Raw genomic sequence first — 16,297 nt, 5'->3', positions numbered from 1 at the left:
TTTTTTCCTAAATAGAATTTAATGCTGTTTCAAAAATTTCACTTGCACTCTTCAGCTGTAATGATTCAATATTTTGTGGTAATGTTAATAAGATTTGTTTAAAGAAAGTTTTAATTACATTTAAGCTGAAAAAATGCTGCATTTCTTAACTTGTCTGTTACTGAAGTTTTTTTAATTCAGTGGAGTTATTGCCAGCAAAGAAGTTTGTTCCTAATAAGTTACTTTTTTCCCCCTTCATGTTAGTAGACCTAAACCTGTGTGAGTCTTCCTCATTCAGAATGACTGCAATAATAATTTTCTCTAACAAAAATCACCTGAGGAACTTTCCGTGGCCTGAAACAATAAGGTCTTAAAACAGAAAGGAAAGTAGTGCTCCTGTATATAGTGTTATTCTTCCAGTTGTCATCTTCCTAATCACCATAACTATAGAGAACGTTTAATCACTAACAGCTGATGTTGTCCATAAATCTGGAAGAATTGTCTAAATAAGTGCATCCCAAGCTTTAGTAAGGACTATTTTTAACAGTTGTTGTTAAATTGAATTGACATTTTAAAGAAGTGAATAGAACCCTTTTACTGAGCAAGGTTTATACTGCAATTATGTCTCAACAGGGCTGAGATTCCTAGTATCAGACTAAACTGTTCTTCATTACTTTTTTCAGCTGAGGATAGGAATTTGGGCCTGACAGGCAGGTGGCCTCTACTGTGTGCATTGACCAGCTGCTTAGAAAACTCAGATCTCACATGCTGAATTCATGTGAGAATTCATTCACAAGTTGAATGCTCAGTTTATAGCTGCATAAGGAGAAAAGCAAGTTGATTTGGACTAAGGTTTTTAATACTGTGAACTAAAATGAAATGGTAGAAATATTCTAGAAGTATCTTATTTCCTTTCTCTACCAGTAAATTGAAGGTTGATGGCATTCCTTTAAAATCCAAATGTCTAAATACTTCATTTAAAATCAAACAAACACCACCAACACATGCTATTCCTGGGTACTTTTGAAGAGTCTTAATTTTCAACAGTTGCTGAATGACTGTTTTGGGAATGAAAAGTTGTCTCTTTTCTGTGCTCTAAGTAAATAAATGCATTTGTTGCATCTAATGTATCACAGTGTTAATGTCTTCATTGTTCACTGTGGTGAAAATCTTGCATGCAAGCCCTTGAATGGTGCTTAACCTAAATCTACTCACTGGAAGTGGTTTTATTTTTGCTTGTGTGGATAATTTTGTGGTGCCTCACTGAGCAGAATCTACAGCATGAATTAGCTGTATGGCCAAATTGTGGCTGCAGAGGGTAAATTATTAAATCCATGGGTTACTTTGCATGTTTGTTCCGCCAGGTGGAAGACCGAACTCTAATAATTAAAGATGTACTTCTGAACTAGTCTCAGTGGATGTTTGTAAGTGACTGGTAAAGTCTTGACTTCCCAATGTAAAGAAGGCTCCTGCTGGTCATCAGTCCTGCTTTGCTCATGATTCAGAACAGTTGTTAGCACTGAAAGCAGTCCAGCCTGGTCCTTGGGGTCACGGGGTGGCTTTGGAATAGAAAAGGGAGGGATAAAAGCATCAGCATGTTTGTTTTCTGCACGCATGGACTGGTTGTGCAGTAAATGGGACATGGGCTGTGGGTGCTGTGTGTCAACAGCCATCAGGTACCTAGAAAAACTGCAAGTCTTGCGGGTGACATCTGAGGGACTTTTTTTAATACTCATGGTTTTTAGAACATAAATACCTCAAAAAATTTCCCCAAACCATATAGATTTTCATTTCTATGAATGCACAGAATCACACTATCAGAAAAATTGTGACATTAAACCTGTCTGTAAACCAAAGAGTACAAAGTGATCATTTCAGGGCATGGTGTGGTTCCATTATCAGAGGAAAATGCTGCTGTTCCTATTCACTGTTACTAACAAGAGGGTGACTCAATCCTACAAGCATCTCCCTTTGGTAGGCAGGAGACCTTTTGTGTGCATGCGCTCTCTGAGCAGGTTTTCAGTTGAAAACACTCCCCAGATGGGGTTTTAATGTCAGGTTTGCTCTTAGAAACAGCTTTGGCTTAATGGAAACATTCAGGCAAACTTCGTTTTGCCATTGTCTCTTTTTGTTTGTTCTGTGTTCAACAAATTGGAAAGCGGGAAAATATGTACCAGGGACGTCTGAAGATCCGTCTGCTTCCTTCATCAGGCTGTGGGAACATGGAAGTTGCTAAAAGGATAATGAGCCACCTGAGTTGCAGCACTTTGGTCACTAGATGTAGAATGAAAGATTGCTTTTTCCAAGAGATCACTATTTCCATTCCTAATCTCCACTGCAATACTGAGGTGCTGTGTACTGTGGATTGCTGTCCTGTGACTTTAGAGCACCACAAAAATATGGAGTGTGACAAAACCAAGGCATCTTCCTCTGAAGGACAAACCCTGCTGAATTAATTTACTCTGCTGCTGCTACAACACACTTTTCCTATGGAAGATGTGTGCTGTAAGGGGCACATAGTGCAAAATGCAAAAAGGTGCAAATCAGAGAGCAGCTTCCATTACTAGTCCTAAAAATACATAGCAAAAAACATACTTCAAAATGATAAAGAAATGGTTGGAAGGATATAATAACATTATTACATGTATTGATTTCCAAAGGAGCTATTGCGTCAGGGTCTCACTGTTTGTGGTCTCATTGCATAAGAATATGGAAGACAGAACATTTTTTGTCCCTAACAGTTTATAGTTTAAATTATGAGATGATGTGATGAGTGAATGTAACAAATATGAGGGGAAGATGATAAAAATATAAAATGGAAAGGACTGTGACCAGAGATATTTTTATATTTATGTGTTGAATAAACTGAAGGTTTGAGGTGGGTTGTTAAAATAGATGTTGATTATGTCCATAGTCTCAGCTGGCCACTTGCCTATCCAATACGAGCTGGCAATTGGATACTGAGGAAGGATTTGAAATCAATGAATAAAAAGTAAGAAAATACATGAAATTAAATTATATGCAAATTAACCCTGAGATGAAGTCTGTGCCTCCCTTGCTGTCTGTGTTCTCTTGCTGTACACAAACTTTTTCAGGATCTTTGACAATGCAGAAGCTCTTGTATGAACAGGAGTTTTCACTTTCTGACTCAATTCTGGATTATTGATATGGCATTGCAATGATAACAAAAGGCACTGGAATGTGTCTGTTTCTCATATATGTCTATGAGAAGGGTGCTTTGGTGTCTGATAAGGCCTTTAGTCATGCTGTTCCTCTTCTCAGTGTTCAGAAAGCTTTACCTGTTCCTTTGCCTGGAACTTTTGGAGACAGAACAGTCCAGGTCTTGTTTCTGATGTTTTCCAAGTCTCTTTCATTCAGCTTTGTGATATTTTTCTCAGCTTATAATAGACATTTTTATTAGCCTGGTGTATTTTCCAAAGCAGGGTGTGGAAGCATTCATTTCCACCATGGAAGCACCTTGACATGCAGCAGCCCTGCCCAATGTCCAACATTAATGGCACATGCAGAAGGTTTATAGATTGCTCCAAAAGAAATGCTTTAGAGGCAGGTTTCTCTTGGCAGGCCTTTCAGCCACACCTTGTTCAAGGAAAGAAAAGTCCGCAGTAGCTGGCAATTGCAATTTGATATGAGTTAAAATACCTTGGCTTTGAGTGACACTGGGCTAACATATCATGAGATGACATTTCTGATTTGTCATTTCAGCCATGTTAGCTCTTAGGTGTCAGCTCATAATTATTTATAAAGATTATTTTAATGTGTTGGGGTTTAGTGCACTGAACTGCATTTATGAGTGATCACAAGGGCACCTAGAACCTGGATTTCTTTGCTTGTTTCAGTCCAAATAAAAATAAGTAAATGCACACAACCTAGTCATGGTACCTTCTGTTTTTAAAGACCTTTGGTTAGAGAGTAGCTCTGTAATTTAGGTGTGAAGTACTGGAGCTACTTGGAATCTCTCAATCCCAGCCCTAATTCTCATCGCATAGAATGGCAGTAACAAGCTTGATATATGTTTATTGCCTATTCTGTATATTGTTTTTTCTGATGGGTGTAGTGGTTTGGTCCAAAATACTCATTACTGTTTATCTTCTGTGAGATAAGAATTAGGAGAAATGCAAAGCAGGCACCAAACTTGAAAGAATATAAAGAAGTTTATTAACAGACCTAAAAGAAGGAAAAAAAAAAAATCATACCACCTTCAGAACTCTCCTCCTCCCCCCACCTTCCTCCCTTCTCCCACTGACAATGTAAAAAGACAACCCTTGAGATGTTCAGTCTGTTTACCACTTCCATAATAACCTTGTTCAGTCCATTTAGAAAGAGAAGTCTCTTCTTGCTCATGCTATGAAAACCTTATCACAACGAGACAGCCGCCCACTTCCAAATATTGTTCAGTCCATTTAGGAAGAGGAGTCTCTCTGCCTGCATGTGAGTCCCTTCCCCCGACTTGCAGCTTTTCCCGCAACTGCTTTCGAGGGTCCACTCTTGAAGTTTTTTGGGGTACAATTTTAAGGTTGAGACGTTCAGAAACAAAAACAGAGGCCCTTCTCCTTCCCTGGGAGCAAAGGGTCTTCATCATCTTCATTGTTAGGACTATCTCTGGGAGCATCTCTAGGAACTGAGGTTTTCTCCTTTCCCATTTGGAGCAAAAGTCCTCATCTGGTTCATCTCTCCCTGTCCAAAACTTCTCATGAAATTACTGCTGCGTCAGCATCTGCCTATCTCAGCGCAGGTGCTTTTGCTTACGAGTTGAACACTCCACCCCCCATATCTTCATGAAATTACAACGGGATACTCTGATATATCATAGCTTCACAACAGAATTTCAGCTTTAAGCATCTCCTCTCTCTCTTCCCTCAGGTTTTCAGCTCTTCACAGCAATAAAAGGGTTAATCTCACCTCGGCCTTGCAGCTTTGCAGCTGGAATGTTGAATTTTTCTTATCGCAGTGGAGAGGGGGGAGAGCCGAGCCGCTCCGGCTGCCCACGGCAAGGCAGTGGGGGGGTTCCATGGCTGGAACAGGTCCATGGCTTCAGGATGGCCGTGGCCCGTCCCGGCCTGGCCCAAGCAGGGCCTGGCTGGGCCTGCTGGTCCCCACATGGGGCCCGCAGCCACCTGTGCCAGCGCCGGAAACGAGAGAGAGCTTGGAGGGGGAGTTTGTCTATTCTTAAGTGTGGATCACAGAGGCGGTCACAACTTTAAGTGGCTTAGAGAATTGTCCATATTCAAACTGGCCAGCTGATAGGTTCTGTCAGGTCCCAGAGGAAGCTGTCAGCACCCCTTAGCAAGGACATCCCTTCCGGGACTATGCTTGCTAACCTATGACAATGGGCTAATCTTAAATTTTCATTGCTGTTGCTGCTGCTTTGTAGTCACTGAGCATTTTGAATTGAAATGAATTTTTGCTACCTGATGAAGCTGAGTGAGTCCTATATCTTTCTAATTCATACCTCATCCCTGGCAGCTGCAACTCATTGGATGCTTAGGAAAGGAAGGAAACAAGTGGGCAGTGATTGTTTTCTGGGTAGTCCGTGAATTTTAAAGCAGTTTTTTGAAGTAACTTATATTTTTTCCTTGGCATTCTTGTGTTTCCATGATGTGATTTTGATTACATGAAAAAATGTTTCTTTTTTTAAGCTGGGTGCCTGATCATATCATTATGTTGTATGATGAGAAACAACTGCTGTTACTTTCACCTTCTCAAAATAGCACGTTCTAGCTGTCCTTGTTTATCTGAACAGAAGTCTTACTGTGTTTGATATTTCTGCACACAGATGTTCTTCTGTGCATTTCATATTTCTTATTCTTGTGTCTTTTTAGTATGTGGTTTATTTCTACCCCGGACTTCAGGTTGTGTTTTCAGTCCCAGCGCTCCGGAGACTTGTTTGGTCACTGTTGCAGTGCAACTAATGAGTCTCACGGCACACCCAGAGGCACAAGTTCACCTCTCATGTTGAACCTGCATGAATGCTTCTGTGTGCCTGTTAATTTTGGCTGGGGGTAACCAAAGGTGGCTGGAGATGATGCAGAGAAAATTACTCTCCTGTGTTTTCTTAGCTCGAGAAACATCATCTGCCTGGTAAGCATCTGTATTTGAGACTGACCTGCTTGAATATTTATTAGGATTATATAGCTCAGTGATGTATCTAGGAGATCTAGCGGAAACAAGTAATTCTGCAACTAAGAGCTCACAACAGCATGTATTTTTTCTAATTTAAAATCTCATATTGTCTGGGATTTAACAATAAAGAAAACAAACATCTTGTAACTAGAATATATTTGTAGAAGGAGATAGTAAATTAAACAGATATAATAGGAAGGATTTTTCATGATATTGTTCTTCATAAAAAATCTAAGGCATTTTAACCTTTTTCATGCTTCCTGATAAATGCTGAGATTAATATAACTTCATTTTATGAAGTACAGTCTAGGTCACTACATGGAGCCCAGAGTGCTGTTTCAAACATTTCAAATAGCTTCTGCCTCAAGCAGAAGCTTCAGCTGTAGTAAGAAATGTAGCTCTAAATAGAAAGGCTCTATTTACAAAGATGTTTATTAATTAAAAAAAAAAAAAAAGAAGATAAAGGAGAGATGCATTCTGTCTTCACTTCTGGCTTTCAGGGAAGAATAAATATAAGGCATCTAGGCTCCTCTAAATTGCTAGATTTCCTCCCCCCCCCCCCCCCCCCCCCCCCCAGAAAATTGGTTGTAGGTGTGACAAACATGATTTATCATCCCTCTGGACTGCATACAGTTACTTGATTGATTTCAGTGTTGTGAAAGACAAAGCCAGCCCCATGTTTTATCATTGTACTCCTCTATGAGAGATCTTGAAGACTGGATGAAATACTCCAAATATAAAGTATTTTTATTATTATGGATTGATCAAAGAATAGGACTGCGTATACTTTGTAAACACTTCCTCTTGTTCCGAGCATCGCTGATCTCATAGTCTCTAAACACAGGTAGTTAAGGTTCATAAATGTCTTTGTATTTGAATGGTCTGTTTTGTATTCTAGTCTTGTGATTTTATAGCTGGAGTGAAACCCTGGCTTCAGCAAATTTCATATACTAGCTTATGTGCTGCACCAAATGATTTTGGATTGATGCCATAAAACGGATCTGTTTCATATTTTAAGAATTATTTTATAATCATAACTAACTGTTAACAATTTGTAATATACAAAATTACTACACAGACAAAAAAATCTATGAAAATAACTTTTGCTTGACAGATTTGGTTGACTAGGGAATAAGAGAACCCCTTTTTCTGTTAATTTCTCTTTCTACATGCAGCCTAATAATTAATGACAAATAGTTTTTCAATACTTGAAAATCCAAAATGTATACCTGGGTATTTTATTCATCTTTGACATAATGACAGAGCTGTCTTCCCCACTCTAGATATGTTCCTTTGTGTGAGGCTTAAGAGATGTGTTTGGAGTGAAACAGCCAGCATATTCTGTTCCCTTTCAAGCCCTAGTTTTTATTTCCAGAGGTACCAGTCAAATACATTCAGGAAACTTCATGATGAACACTTGAAACATGTTCAAAACAGTACTCTGATCAATTATTTTCTGCCATTCCAGAATTGCTTTAAAGTAGAGAATTTTTTTTCAAGTTTAAAAAGTACTTTCAGGAAAAGAAGCTTGTTAGAGAAACAGAGTTGCATAAAGAAATTTATGACCCTTGAGCAGGCACCCAGTTGTTTGGCTTTTACCTTTTGTTTCTGATTTGGAATGGATATTTGAAGTATTTCTTTGTGTTTCTCTACAGGTAGATCAATAAGCAAATGCATTTGTTTTTGACAAATGACTGAAGAAGAAAGAAGAAAAATTCTGTTTCTGCAGTCACATTTGAGCTTTCAGTTCCAAGGACACAGCATCCAAGAGCCAACCAAAAAAAGTCAGAAAGGCAATTTATTTTATTTTTTTATTTTTTACTTTTCTCCTTGAAGTAATGCCTACACTGAAGGGATAGTGTTTCCATCATCCAGAAACCTCAGCCTTTGTGGGAAAGGGAGCATTTCCTCTGCCTGCTGAACAGTATAGAGGCTGGGAATTTACCTTGCCTTTGACTTGCATACTCTTGCATGCAGAGTCAGTCACTTGCTTTTCCTTTTCAGAGTAAGCATAGATGCTTATAATCTCTCCTCATTTGGAGGAAGTCAATTTTCTATTTTCAGAACATGGTTTATTTGCTCTCCACTGCTGATCAACATACAAAATCTCCAGTTCTCTGGCAGATGTTCTGTCTCTTGCCTCATCCCCTGAATTTGAGTTGCAGGGAGAGGTGCTCATTTGGGAGCTGTTCCATAGTAATTTCTTTTTGGGAAATGATAGGCTAGGAAACTGTGCTAAGGAGGACTGCTCAGGAGGTCACACACCAGTGGCAGTTGTCAGGACGCACTGTGAGCCACAGGTGGTGGCTGAATACAGCCAGAAATAAATGCTTTGTTACAATGCACTGTGGGTGAAGCTTAGTAATTCTTTGTTCTGGCATACCTATTTCTTATTAATGCACCACAAAATGGTATATCTTAGGTATGAACAGCAGTAAAAAGAGTCACTTAATATGATTTTTTATTTGCTTTACTCAAGATTTGAAAAATTAAAATACTATAGGGCCTGGAGGGAGAGAACAGTTTTATCTACCTGCATTACAAAAGGTTACAGAATGGTTTTCAGAGACAATAATGAAAAACTGAAGAGTCACATCTTCAGGATGTGCAAGCAGGTACAGTATCCAGCTTGCATGATAAAGGATTGTAAATAGGGACTAGCTGGGTAATCCTGCCTGAAAGAGAAGGCTCACATGCCATCAGAGGTAGGTAGAATAGGATTTTGCCTTAGTGAACTGGAAGATGATGGCAAGACCGGTAAGTTATGAGAAAAACATAGTCTTGCCTGCTTACCAGAAACTGCCACAGTTTAATGACAGACATGAGCCTAACGCCAAATATTTCCAGATTTACAAGCTGATTGCAAACCCCTCTCTCCATTTACAATGAAGTTTTGGCAGGGCTGAGCCTGTATCTGGACTTCTCTTGTATCCTTAGTGTGGTCTCCCACGAAATTGTGGAGAAGGGTGCAAATACCCAATTTGCAGTTTAATGCTCTGAAGAGGTACAGCTGCAGTAACAGATTTTGCTGTTGACACCATCTTTTTCTGCTCCACTAAACCCTTAATCTCTCTGTGATATGCCAGCAGTGGGCAGGGACACTTTTTTATGGGGACACCCTTATATGTTGGGACAAGAGTGAATTTATTCACTGATTTATTTTCCCCTCCTAATAAATGTATCAGATTCATGTTGGCCTAGCAGGCACTGCCCCACTGCTGCTCTTGGGGCTGTCCCACTGAACATCTCCTTTCTTGCCACGCAGAAATCATGCTGCAGAGCCTGGGACAGTTTATGTTCAATTTGAGATGTGGCCCTGAATTTCCCTGGTGATTTGTGGCAAGTTGTCTACCTTCCTCACCTGTGAGGTGGAGGGAACCATCACTCCTTACCCCAGTTCTGGCCCATTTGCATCAGTCTATACCACATGTGTTGTATCTCCTCCAGTGTAGCATGTGGAGAAGAGTGTCTCATCTGGTTTCTCCAAGCTTGCCTGCAATGACAATGAGCAATGATGAAAATTCTCTTTTCAGGCACATGATTTGTAAAGGTGTATTTTATCTGAGCAAAATCTTTGGATTATAATGGGAAAAAATATTTCAGGTAGCCTTCTCTAGCATACTGATGCTAAAAGTTCTGGGTGTTTGGGACACTCCTAGGTGCTAATTCTGTTGTGTTCTGGATTTCATGTTGATCCAGTGATGCTAGATTTCCATCTACCATTTGATACTACCTTCAAATCCTTGTGCTTCCAGCAGTGCACCTGGAACTGTTCCCACTCCTCTATCACAACATAACCTCTGCTTCAGCCTTCAGGGCTGGGTGTGGTCTGTGTGTAAGCGCTGCAGTACAGCATACATAAGGTAAAAAATGAAATCTTCCTTCTGACTGCATGGATGGTGCCAGGCTCCTCCAGCTTCGGGTTCACTCTTCTGTTCTGCTGTTTGCTATAATAGTCAGTTCAGATGCAGCCACAAAAAATCTGCCATGAGCAGCTCCATCCCACTCTTCAGAGTGTGAAAACCCCTATTTAAGTTATTTGCAGTGTCGTGGGTATCTAATTATTTTGAATGTTCTGTTTATGCGTGCTTGTGTTCCCTCCCAGTGCAGCTGGCATGGCTGTGTCTGAACTGACTATTACAGCAAACAGCAGAACTGAAGAGTGAACTCACATCAGGAGCAGCATCATCCATGCAGTCAGAAGGAACTGGAACACTGCTTCCAGCTCTGGGGTCCCCAGAACAGGGAGGGCATTGACCTGTTGGAGTGAGTCCAGAGGAGGCCACCAAGATGATCAGAGGCATGGAGCACCTCTCCTATGAGGAAAGGCTAATTGGGTGTGTTCAGCCTGGAAAAGAGAAGGCTTTGGGGTGACATAATTGTGGCCTTTGAATCTGAAGGGAACCTACAGGAAAGATGGAGAGGGACTTTTTAAAGGACACATAGTAACAGGACAATGGGGAATGGTTTCAAACTGAAAGAGAGCGGTTTAGATTAGATATTAGGGAGAAATTCTTTACTGTGAGGGTGGTGAGGCACTGGAACAGGTTGCCCAGAGAACTTGTTGATGCCCCATCCCTGGGAATGTTCAAGGCCTGGTTGGATGGATCTCTGAGCAACCCAATCCAGTGAAAGGTGTTCCAGTGCAACAGGTGTGTTGGAACTAGAAGATCTTTAAGGACCTTCTAACGCAGGGTATGTACCACATGGCATGATGTACCAGAACTTAAAATTGGTTAGCCTTGCTTCCCCCTGCCCAGTGAGCACTTGGTATGTTTTAGAGGTTTAATTTGGTTTGCATTTCTGTTTGGTGGCTCCTGAGTCCTGTAGATATGGCATCAGCTTGTCCCTTTTTCTCCTGTCATGCTGGACATCTGTTCTGCTCAGTGGGACAACAGAAGGATTAAAATGGATTAAAGCTGGGTAAGGTGCTAATAAGAAATACAGGAAAGAAGAAAATGTCACATATAACTCATTAAAAGGTGGGGTGGCAAGGAGGGAAACACAGCTGTATTTTTGTATGGAAATCCTGACAGGTCTATCAGTCAAGATGAAATCTCATGTTACACAGTACAGTCTTTGTAGTCCAGAAATTCCCCTAATTGCTCTGCTGAAATCCCTGAAAATAATTTTGCAGATCAGTTTCTCTCTCTACCAATATGTCATTTTTGCTAATAATGGACACTTTTAAAGTGGAAATGAGTAACGTACATTTTTAAGCTGAGTTCACAGAGGCAGCATGTCTGCCAAGGAGAAGTGAGGTTGTTACCTGCACTCCTCTGATAAATGTTGCGGGGTGTGTAGCAACCGCAGAAGGCAGGTCTTTGCAGCAAACACTTTTCCTTGAGGATTCATGTTGATTTTGAAGTATTTCCACCAATGTTTGCCATATTACAGATTGAAATTCATTGCCCATTGTCTCTGGGTGGGCTTTTCTTGTCCCAGTCAGGATTTGCTAACATCAAGCTAATTGCTTTCTTACAGTTGGAATAGGGAGAATGATGTTATTTTGGGGGTACTTTGCACAGTTTCCTGGAGCAGGGCCTGCTGTGTGGAGTCTGAAAGAACCTGCTGCTCTCCAACCTCCACCAAAGCTTTTCACAGAAGTCCTATGGGAAGTAAACTCAGTCAGTAATGGTTTTCCAAACATCCAAATATTTTTAAAGCATGTGTACTAAACTATTGGCACCTACTGAAAATATACTACTTTATAAAATGCATTTCAGGAGACCAAATAGTTTTTCACAATTTCCAGTAAATATTAGAAAACTGTCTACACCACTTAACTAGGCCACAAAATGTTTCAAATTTAATGAAACAGACATGTAAAAACCTCAGATACTGGTTACATTAAAGAGATGGCCTGTTGATCTTTACAACAACCGCAGCACCAACAGGACTGAAAATATAAATAATTAGTTGAATTTGCAGACACTTGGCTGAATTGAAAATTTAATATAATTTCATTGATTCTCTGTGTAGCTAACATGCATTTATATTTATTTGAGCAGAGAAGGGGGAGAGAAAGCAGAGATGGGAAGCCCTTACCTTAAAGTAAATCAGATTGCTTTTGACTTAAATTTCTCTAGGAATGCTGAATAGGTTAATAGTCATTGTACCCAAGTAATTACAACAGAAGAAGCATTGCACTATTAAAAATAATCAGTGTCTGGGATTTATTTCTGAGCATTTGCCTTATGTGTTCATATAAAATGGTCTGAACAATAGTAACCAATATGTAATTATAGGTAGTTAAAAGCCGTTATAATGAAACAATAGCTTAAATGTGAGATCAGACTTTACAATTTTTAAAATGAATACACATGTATTCTCATTGTAATTTATGATAGTTCTAGTTGTAAGCTCTCACTACACTGAATCTTCTTTTCAATTTTCCAGTTGATTCTAAGCTTACGAAACCCAAAGACTGAAGTGCTTTGTGCAAACTGTGTATGCCTCTGTCTATTATTATTATTATTGAAAAGTTATGGAGGTAGGGAAATTCTCATCTCTTGAAATTATAAGTTTTGGGCACACCTTTTAACGGAATGTCTTTTACAAAGGCTTCTCAGGTTCTGGCTTGGTGTTTGCAGCAGAAAGGCTGAGGGAGCCTCTGATGGCACAGTCGCTTGTGCCGGTCTTATGAGACGACAGGTCACGCCTTGTGATTGTAGTTATCATTCCCATTAGCCTGTTTAAAGACTTTACTTAGAGAATTTCAATTTCTAGCAATTTGTGGACCAAAAAACTTCCTTCCCAAACTATATAGAGAGCATAGGAGCTTGCTTTTGTAATCCCCTGTCTTGGACATCTTAAAATCACTCCATGGACTCCTTAGGGGTTTGGAGGCTGCAAATTGGAAGCCCATAATTTCATTTATACATGCAGTGTGGAGCACTGATCGCACAGTATTGTGCCTGGGGAACAGCTGGGAAACCAGGCATCTCAAGGAATGGTGGTTTAACACTGGATATTCGCAGCAATTATCACCATGCTTTTCTCCTGCCCCCTCCCAAAGCCACGCACAGTTGTTCCAGCAAAACTCTGTGGTGAAATATGAAACATTTTATTTTGTTTAATTTTCTTTTTGGGCTAGCCTCATTATAAAAGTAAAATGTTGCTTATGGGACACCCAGTAACAGGTACGTAAGAACAGGTAATTCCCATAAATAGATGTGTTTATTTTCATGGCACTGCAGCTGGGCAATTAACACATCTTGTTTTCTGGGTGACACTGACATCACAATTTTAACCTAAGGGACATTATCGATTATCGCTTACTTGCTGATATATATATATATATATTTACTGAAAAGGATTGCAAATTGAGCCCAAAATGACAGACAAAATGTTTTTTTAGATACGAATTTGGTCACAATTATGTCTGTAAATGAACATAACAGATGTGAAACTTCTTGAACTTCAAAAGACAGCTTCTTTTGGAGCCCTCTATGGATCACATTTGAGGTCGTTAATCATTAGCAGGCAGCAGGGAGACTGTAATTTTGCTTTTCTTCAACCTAACCATTCCACTATGCAGCCCCTTTTCTCCTCATGTTGCCACTTTTACTTGAGTTGATTACCAACATGATCTTTGAATAAACCTACTGGTTGTATGTTGCGGTGGCTAAGTCCACTTTACACCCCCCAAGTTGCCCTAAAAGTGATCTCCCCCTACAACACCGTGCCAGAAAGTTCTTCCTTTGTCTAGATTCTGCTGGTCACTGGCCCTGTCCCCCCTCCCATCCCTTTTCCCACTGGCCCCTGTTATGTCACTCACCCTTGCCTCTGCCCCCTGGCCCTCAGACCATTGGTTTTGGATGCTCTGCCCGCCTTTGGGAGTTTTCGGGATAAAGCTGGTGTGGGCTTTTGGTCTTGTGTTCTTCTTACCTCTGTTCCCTTCGGGTGTGTAGCCATTGAACACCTTGGAATCGCATGCAGAGAACCCCTCTCGCCTCCCTGTCTCCGGTTCGTGCACAGACTGTGTGTGAGGGGCTGTTCGCGACCGCCTGCGAAGGTGAGATCGTGGGCACGTGTAGGTGCTGGCAGAGCACTGCCTGAGCGTCTCCACGAGGGACCCTGTGGAATAAACGTGGCATCGAGCCACCGAAGCACTCATTCAATAGTTATACAAAAAAAGATGAGCATCTGAGTAAAGCCATAAAATCTATGTTTATAAAATGATCTCTCTGGACTTAATTATCACTATCCTGCTGCATGCTCTGATTCTACACTTGCTTATCCCTTGACTTCATTCTCTTGTTTGAGAATACAGCTTCTCATAATCCACACAAGCCTTGCAATATATTTCACTCACTTGCTGACATTTCACTTTGTTGTTGATACTCATCCCTAGGTATCCCAAATGCCTGTCAATTAATCAGTCGTAAGTCTGCCGAGTGTTATTAGAACCAGGGACTAAGCACCCAGCTTTCAAATGAGGCAATATTTATCAATTCATGTGACTCTCACTATGAAAAAAGAGAAACTGTACTCTGTCATTGCCAGAAGCCTTTAGGGTATTAGACTACAAGGCAAACTCTGGACCAAATCCTTCTGGATATGCTGGAGATATCTTAAAACTTCTGTGAGTTTTGGCTCCTTCTAGCTTGATCTGCTGATTTTTCTGTCTCGTAATTAAAAAAAGGCTTGGAATACAATGTGGCCTTTAAATGCTGTTTTGAAAATTATTATTTCCATGAATTTTAAGAACATAAACTGGCTGACGCAACTGCAGAGATAATATGGGTTAGCTTTTCTTCAGACTATGGAAGAAATTAAAACTGAAAACCACTTTTGGGAATCCTCCCCCCTACTTTTCCATGCACATTTTCATGCTTTCCATCAGTTTAACACATTGTAGGGGTTTTATTAGTGGAAACAGCCTGTTTCTTCTAGAATGTGCAGGCTTCTGAAAACGAAGAGCAATGATGACCATGGATGGAGTGTGAGCTGCACGGCACAGCGTGACACCTGAGGCAGGGTATTCCTTCTGCTGTTTGCTCCCACCAGGCTTACCTGTGTCATAGGTGAAGCCAAGTAAGCATTTTTCTCTCCTGTAAGAAATATCAGTGTATTCTGCTTAAGAGAGGAGCTTCCCAGGCAGTGATTTATTTTCTGATCCCACTCTCCACTCATCCATTTGCTACCAAAGCCCCAAGCTCTGGAGAAATTACTGGCTATAGCTGAACAAGGGTGTTCGTGTGTAGCAAATATGTTTTCTTTAGTTGTCTAAATATTGATGTTCTCCGTCCTTGTTCCTGAGCAGCGTCATAATTAGTGGTGAAATATTTACTTCCCCAGAACACGTTCCAACTGTGCTTCATCCAAGGAGTCTTACCTGTGGCTCTGTGTAACGTGCATTTCATGAAAGAAATGCCGTGCTGGGTCTGTCCAAACGTAAGGTAGAGTTTAAGGGATACTTAGGGTTACATAGGCCCCAAGATTTATGAACCCAGGAGAGCCTGTGAAACTTTTGCTAGCACCAGTAGCTTGCAGTGTCTAAAGAGGTGGAGTGACAGATGTGTGAATACTCTGCTGATGTTTTCTTATTGCTCCTTAGTGTTTGCAGGGCCCACGTGCATGCTGCTGACATAACAAGCAGGAGAAATATCTCCAGTTTTTCATTCATTAGTGTTTCAGCAAAATTCCTGGCAGACTCAAGGTCTGCCTGGCCGGTTAGGAGCCAAGGCTGGCTCTGAGCTGCTCAGCTGTAGAAGCTGATATCAGCATTGTCGTTCAGGGGAGGAACAGCCAGACTTTGGATTCACGGAAGGCACAAGTGGCATGGGAGGGGAGGTCGAGGCTTTTAAGAGCTTTCTTCTTGTGCTGCTGTTTGAGGGACAGGAATGGACAGGTTTTAGGCCACCCACCATCATACATGAGCAGAGGCAGGTGATGAAATGGTCAGCTCTGTCTGCACTTGAGGCTGTCTTCTTTCAGTGAAAGATTAGTTTAAATATAGATGTTTCTAACCTAAATGTGAGTTGCTATGATTTTCCTCTTTGTCCGATAGTCCAGAGCAAAATTTTAATGTCAGAAACATAAGAAACTTGCAAATTTATTTTTTTAAACTTATTTGTGAAATGTCTTTCTCAGAGGGAATGGTTTTTGAAGGAAATTCGTGTTCTGAAAGAACCAGAAGGGGGATTTAATTCACATCTTTCTAATTTGGGAT

At 40.5% G+C, this 16,297-nt stretch overlaps 1 long non-coding RNA gene across 1 annotated transcript; it reads left to right on the top strand.

The window, feature by feature from the left end:
- Nucleotides 1–5,313: 5,313 nt before the first annotated feature.
- LOC109144730 lies at nt 5,314–8,465 on the top strand. Its single transcript, XR_002045649.2, has 3 exons — nt 5,314–5,421; nt 5,820–6,078; nt 7,776–8,465. It is a non-coding gene; the product is annotated as an uncharacterized LOC109144730 (long non-coding RNA).
- The last annotated feature ends 7,832 nt before the right edge of the window (nt 8,466–16,297 follow it).

The sequence above is a fragment of the Corvus cornix genome, chromosome 3, assembly GCF_000738735.6.
Source record: "Corvus cornix cornix isolate S_Up_H32 chromosome 3, ASM73873v5, whole genome shotgun sequence".
NCBI lineage: Eukaryota > Metazoa > Chordata > Aves > Passeriformes > Corvidae > Corvus > Corvus cornix.
This window is presented reverse-complemented; position numbering and strand designations above follow the sequence as displayed.